The 7,402-nt window shown below is 37.5% G+C and overlaps 1 pseudogene; it reads right to left on the bottom strand.

Moving 5' to 3' along the window:
- Positions 1 to 2,355: 2,355 nt before the first annotated feature.
- LOC149191560 (putative sugar phosphate/phosphate translocator At1g12500 pseudogene) lies at positions 2,356 to 3,854 on the bottom strand (annotated as a pseudogene).
- Positions 3,855 to 7,402: the final 3,548 nt, after the last annotated feature.

Genomic DNA, 7,402 nt, shown 5'->3' on the forward strand with positions numbered 1-7,402 from the left:
CCGGAGGTCGTTCCACCATCGACTCAACCGGCGTCTGCTTCAGGCAAGGCCAAGGTTGATTGGGGACCTCCCCCGGAAGGCGAGTATTGGATTTATGAAGAAGAGTCGGACGAATAGGCGTCCGCTCAATCAAGCTCCTGCCCTCAGACAATGCTCAGGTTTTTTTGTGAACTGTTACTCTTATCACAAGTGCTCAATGTATGTCGTGAATGTCTCTGTTTGGCTTGATAATTACGTAGTTCTGTGTTTGACTACGCCCTCGCGAGGGATATCGATGAAGAACTTCCTTTTCTCTCTTTTGCCCCTGCGTGGGATAGATAATTTTGCTTTTTCTGTTCCCCAAAGGTCTAAGGCCCCTGCGTGGGTAACCCGTCTCAGTCATGGTGCCCTTGCATGGGTATTTGGTCTCAATGGTGTTGCCCCTGCGTGGGCGTTCAGTGTCGATGAGGTTGCCCCTGCGCGGGTAGTTTTTTGTGAGCACTATCAATCCAGAATGCCATCCTTGGCCTCTGGCGACATGAACTCTTGGCTGTAACTGTTTTCTCTTGTTAATGTAAATAATAGAAATAGCATAGTATTAACGATAAAAAAAAAAAAAAAAACACAGGGACATCTCACTTTTAACAACACGCTGCAAATTCAATATTTAGTTTTTAATAAACCTATAACATTATAGATTATAGAATATGAAAACGCTGCGTCACCCTATACAATATATAATTATTAATATAAAATATAGTGTATACAAATAAACAATAACATAACAAACCCTACTTAATCTAATGATATCCTCTCTCCCCCACACAATTTCTCTCCCTTTTATATGGTAACAGGGACATGTCACTTTTATCAACACGCTGCAAATTCAATATTTAGTTTTTAATAAACCTATGACATTATAGATTATAGAATATGAAAACGCTGCGTCACCCTATACAATATATAATTATTAATATAAAATATAGTGTATACAAATAAACAATAAAACAACGTAGGTAGAAAAATTATTTAAAAAATCATGATTCACGTATTATTATTCTAGAACATGAACATCCACTAATGATAAAGTATTAAAAGGAACTTAGCTGCATGTTGGAAGTTCCAGTTCCATATACTCCAAATTAAATTTGATAGTTAGTCAAAACCAAATTAACTGTTGTTATTGTTATTCTATCGATATAACTTTCGTTTCACTATTACCCATGCATTTCTTATAAATTAAATAAATGGCATTCCACTAGATCTATTATGGGGTTCTCTTTTAACCCAAGTATTGTTTGAATGTTAATTGTTACACCACATTTTCTATAACTTTATTTAAAATTTCAGTTTTCCTTCCATTTTTTTTAAGAATTTCTAGGCAGCAGGTAATTGAACATTGAACATGTTAATAACGTATTCACTTCACTAAACTATGGTAGATGGTATCATACTGAACCTATTAGAGAAGACCTTTAACATACGCAGTAATTAATTAAATGTTACACTTACACCACATTTTCTAATTTTATTTAATGGTTTGAAAATTTCAATGTTCTGTTTTTTTCTTTTCTATTAAAAAAAGTTAATTTAATATATACTTAACCTATTATTAGCAAACAAATATGTAGAATCTATTGCTTTCAAACTATCTTAAAAATGCCAATTAACAAACTAAAAATTTACGTACTCAAATTCATCTTTTTCCAAATTGATGATCGTGCTTGCGGAACCACCACTTGGGCATGAGTAACTTCTTTGCGCTGAACTTTTGATGTTACACTCAGATGCTGAGGTACAGTATACACTTCTACCATCAAGTGGATCCGACAGATAGCCAATTCAACTTTATTTTTATTCTTCTCTCTATTTGCATTAAAAATAGTCAAGGCCTTCGATCAATTGTTTGGGTTTGTGGTTTAATGGATCAGTTACCATCCAGAGTTTATTTAAACTACTGCTGTCATTATCACTCTTTAGGTGGGATGTTGCTACTTGTTATTTAAACTATTGCTGTCTTTATCACTTTTTCAGCGGGATGTTGCTACTTGTTATTTAAACTATTGCTGTCTTTATCACTTTTTCAGTGGGATGTTGCTACTACTTGTTGAATAAATTCCGATATTGCAAGCCGAGCATAACCATTTGGGGATTTATTACAATTTGTAACTAATAAACTTACCAGGAATGCTAAGTTTTAACTTCAGGGATTATAGGAAAGTACAAATAGCCAAGATCTTAACTTGTGGAAGATGTTAAGAAATTTAAGTTTTTCAAGTACAGTGGTAACTTCTTTTTCAAATTAAAAACTCTATAGAAGGATGCCCATTTTTTCTTGAGAGCGGACCCCAACAAAAATACAAGATGAATCTGAAATAGAGCATACCCAACAAGAAAAAGAACATTATAGCTGTCCCAAACTGTGAAACACTGGCCCCAAGCAATGATAGCCATAATAATAATCGAGAAGAAAAATTGCAATAGAGCCTTTGCTCTGTTGAAAACATGAAAATAAAAGAATACAGAGGACGATCATAAGTTGAGCTTGACGTGACTTGCAGTAAATTGTTTTTACCAGCCCTCAACAGCTGATCAAATAGTCTCTGATCTGGAAAAAAATCACCATAGCTCTCCCTGCTACAGATAGTAGAGCTCGGAGTTTATTTACCACCAGATGACAAAATCGATTTCAGATCTTTTCTGGACTTGCAAAATGATAATCTGGCAACATTCACTAGAACTCTATCAAGAATTCAATAGAGGAACACACACTGATGCAATAGGGCCAAAGTCACAGAATATTAAAAGGAATACAAAGACTAATGTGGTGCCTTGAATCTCTTCTTTGCTTCGCTGTATAAAATCACACCAATGATTGTGATTACAAAGCCTGTCATGCCCATGACAGTTACTGGGTTTTTGAAGATTAGGACGGAAATAACAGCTGCAACGGCAGCCTTGGCATTTCCTAAAACCTGCAACGTGAGGGCACTCGTATGTTTTGTAACAAGAAAGTTGGTTAAATTCACAAGATAAGCCATGGTCATGTTTCCAAGCAGCAGGAATATGATAAAGGTATTTTCTCTGGCTTTTTCAATAGTAATAGCTAATACATTACCCTCCACAAAAAGAGTAACAGGAAGCAATAACAGCGCAGCAATTGGTGCCATGTACATGAGCAAATTCATAGAGTGAAGCTTCTCTGCCTCAGAGGTAAGCAGGAGCCCCTGAACAACTGATTTCAATGCTCTGGCAGCAGTTGATCCTAGGCAAACCAAAAAGCCAAAAAGGTGGAATAATGGCTCACTGTTGCTTGCAATAACAATGCCAAATACCACAGGCACCAAAGCCATATAAACCACAGAAGACTCCCTCTTACATGTTATTATAAATGCAAATATTGCTGTGAAGAAGGGAGTTGTTGCTCCAATAGCTTGATTGAAGGAGACTGGTAAATAGCGCAGAGAAGTATTGCCACAAACAACTGAGAAGGAGAAAATAAAGCTCAGTGCTAATATCTTAAGAAACTGTCTCCTGGAGACAATGAACTGCATCGGTACAATCTCTAACCATGAAATTGCCAGAAAACTATAAAATGAACAGGCACACATGTGCAACATTGTGAGGAATATTGGGTATCTGTATCCAAAAAAACTAAGTAGGTATTTGTTAAGCAATAGCACACCAATATTGGAAGAGTACCAAGCTGCAATAATGAGAGCTGTTGTAATAGTCTGGGACACAGGAAATGCACCATATTTTCCTTCTCCTGTTGGAGTTGGAGGTATGTCAATAACTTCTTGTTCAAGCTTTGGATTACTGCCCCGCCTCGTCCATGTTTGTGTTTCGGCCATAGCTGTGGATCAAAATCTGCTGTTTTAGCATAAGTAAACAAAATATGTGATCAAGCATTTGTTTAATAACTTTTGAAGAAACATGTAACATTTCATGTTCGACTGCGGTAGAATTTTGAGCCATAATGGCTGACTATAATGCAGAAAGCAACCCTCTGTCAACAAGGTCCAGAGACTCTTTTAGGGTGAGTCAGAACGTGCAGATTGTATTGTATTTCATCTGAAATAAAGATATCATTTTTTTCTCTGGAATTAAATAAAGAAAAAAAAGTAAACCACATATTCTATCTCTGTTTTCATGCATTTTGGACTCTATAAAAAACTGCCTATTTTTTCATGCAATCAAATGTAAAAAAATCAGATAAAACTTTGAAATGAAGTATGCCAAAAGATTGTGACATCAAATACAATGATGCAGAAAAGAAATACATGAATAGACAAAAAAAGTACATGAAGTTACTTCACAGACTTTAGAAGAAACAACAGGTAAAGATGGAATAGAGCAGTTCTACTAGACCATGCCTAAAAGACCCGAGCTTTACATTTACAGATTCACAAGGAATAAAAAGCTCAAATGAGAAGGCACCAAAATGATCAGTTGACAAAAGAATGTGCCATTGACCTCTAGCATCTGACAGCAGGGGGCTAATTGATAGAGAGCAAGCTAAAAATCTTAGCAATGAAATAATGGCCATTTTGGAATCTGAATATGTTGTTGAAATTGTAATAATACCTTCTTGGATACATGTTTCTGTTAGAATCCCATGCACCCCAGGTCTGGTCTATGTTTAGACAGAAAACACAAATGCACAGAAAATGCCTAACTTCAAAAACTTTGGCACAGCGGAATATACCTGCAATTAGATCAATGCACAAGACACAAAATTTATGCCCACAACTGATTTCTTATAATTCGAGTAAAAAGATAATCCACAGGGCTCCCGTACCAAGGATATTACAATCCCTGGAAAATGCCCAAATACAATGTCAAACACTTTGACATAACACCAAGGGCTAAGGCTTTGTCCTCTAAGCCCTCTCTGCCCAAATATAGACACCTACAGCACCCTCACAACACTGTTGTAGCAAACTAGGGCTCTACCAGCCCTCCATAAATCACCCAAATGAGCAATCTGCTTACCTGGCAGTTCCTTAGTTACCTCCTATAGCCCATGGTATGCTTACTCGGCCCTCCTGTATCAGATAGCTCTCCTTTTCTCTTCACAGCCAGCCTGCTGTAACTATTACCAGACCTCAGCCTGCTCCCTTACACCCTTGGCCTCCCTGCTTTCCCTTGCGGTCAGCTCTTTTGTCTTTACTGTAGCCCTCAACCCTCCTTTTCTGGCTGCGGCTTCCTGGTACAGCACTCTATAGAGATACATCCCTCTGTGGCTTGCCCTAACAGACCTCCTTTAGTCCTTGGGACCTGGTCCTAGCCCTGCAGCTCCTTAGCCAATCCTTGGCCCTTCCTTCTTGGCTGCAGCTAGCTTTACAAAGCCTAAAACAGAGCTCGGTCTGTCCACAGACCTTAAACTCAGCCAACCATCCCCCAATCTTTCTCTTGCGGCTAGGTCTCTTTTGTTGAAATTTATAACTAGGTTCGGTCTTCATAAATGCATTTGAGATATACTTAATCAAAAGAACGAAGAAAATATTTTATTATTATTATTATGACTTATTAAAGCATGGGTTTCATGCTTGGGTCATCATGTTTTAAGTCAAAGTCCTCGTTGAGGACTTCTAGAATTTATTCTGAGTCATTAAAGTCATTGTACATTTAGAGAGACCCTTCTTGGGCTTTCGAATCATGTAAAAAGAATTAATTTTGAGACAAAATTGAATTTAGTCTCCACACCAAGTCGGCCTCAAGACAAGTAACTCAACCTCCCTAGAAGGCTATAAATACAAGGCAGTTCGAATTCATTTGAGCTCACACACACATAAGACATAAGATATGCCCTCTAGGAAACCCTTTCAGAAGAAAACCCAAGAAGGTGAGGTCGCTTCGCTCTCTTTCTTTGTCTGGAAATATGGTTGCAGGTACAAAGAAGTAATGCCTATGGCCCGTGGGCTGCTACAATGCACAAATCCTCTCTATGCGCTCTACCTCCTATCTCTCATGACTATCTTTTGTCAGCTATGGAATAAAATGCTCTCAAAAGAATGGAATGCCTCTTCCTCCTAGTGGCCCGGTTATAACACAACCCGATAGCCTACTAGTGGTTAAGTTTGACTACATCAAATATTAACTAGAGTTACAATATAGAATATTCTCGAGTATTTTACATCACAAACACGTGAATAGCCCCTTTTTCCATGGATAATGGGAGCTGACACAACATACTCCCTAACTATAGGTGTGAAAATAGGAAGGTCAACTTTTGAGTGACATAATTTTTGCATACAAACTCTGATTGACACTAGAAAGATATTTGTGTGTAGAACATAATGAAAAGGTTCTAGGATAAAGCGGCAAATTTTTACCCCCAAAAAGAGTCGTTTGATGCCTCAATACACTCCCAAAAGGTTTCAGATCCCTTTTTTCCAATTTTGGTCCCGCCAGTAAAAATAGTCCCGTGAGCTAATTCCTCCACTTTTTCCACTCCAAATGCATTGAGATGGATTAAAAAACAATATAATTATCCAATCCAGATCAAAAATCATGGTCTTGTGGAGAAATACTACATTCCTAAACACAAATCAGACTGTCCATTCTTTCTCGTGCACTACCTTAGAACTCAACCATCATTCATAGTATTAAAAATTGCATACAATCAGCCCTAATCCACTATAATTTTGCTTCGCACCTTCTTGGCATACTCTAATCTAACTCGGATTAACACACAGTTCGATATCTAGAACTGGAAGCTAGAAAAGTGTGAAGTTGGTAAAGGGCTAGAAAAGGAGCTGAAAAGAAGTGCAAGTTTCTGGAAGAAGATAGAAGACCTCAAGATCGAAATTTTGGGACAACTCTCACTCAGTTCTGAGGTGTATCAAGGGATATCGAAGTTTTTCTAGTTTGGTCAAAGTTGTTGTTGTTGTTGTTGTTGAGTCGAAGCTGCTACTGAAGCTGCTAGGTCGAAGTTGCTTTGGAAGGACTATCATTTGCAAGAAGGATTGAGGGTTGACTTGGTGTGGAGGAAGTCTTTGTCTGGGTCTAGAGTCTTGGATTATCTCAAGAAACTATTGAAGGAAGAATTGTTGACTGGGTTTTCCCCTAGATAGGGGTTTTGCCCTGGTTGTCTGCCTACATTTGTTGTCCTTGTGTTATTGTTTTGGTAATTGCTTGATGAACTAAAAGATAAAAGAAGAACATAAAGATAAAAGAATCACAAGTAATTATCTATATAAGAAAATATTTCTGCCTTTCTAATTTTCTAACATGGTATCAAAGCTAAGGTGAAGGAGGAAAAAGGCAGTCTTGAGTATCTACTAGAAGGAATCTAAAGGATTGATCTAGGGATCATATAAGGAGATCTTATAAGAAAAGAAGCTCACTATCTTCAAGGACAATGTCTAACACAATAAAGAGTGAAAACAAATTAGAAGGAGCATCAAACTTCAGGTCT

This window comes from Pinus tabuliformis, chromosome 2_2 (assembly GCF_031772625.1).
Source record: "Pinus tabuliformis cultivar Carrire ecotype Pingquan chromosome 2_2, CPIR1, whole genome shotgun sequence".
Classification (NCBI taxonomy): Eukaryota; Viridiplantae; Streptophyta; class Pinopsida; order Pinales; family Pinaceae; genus Pinus; species Pinus tabuliformis.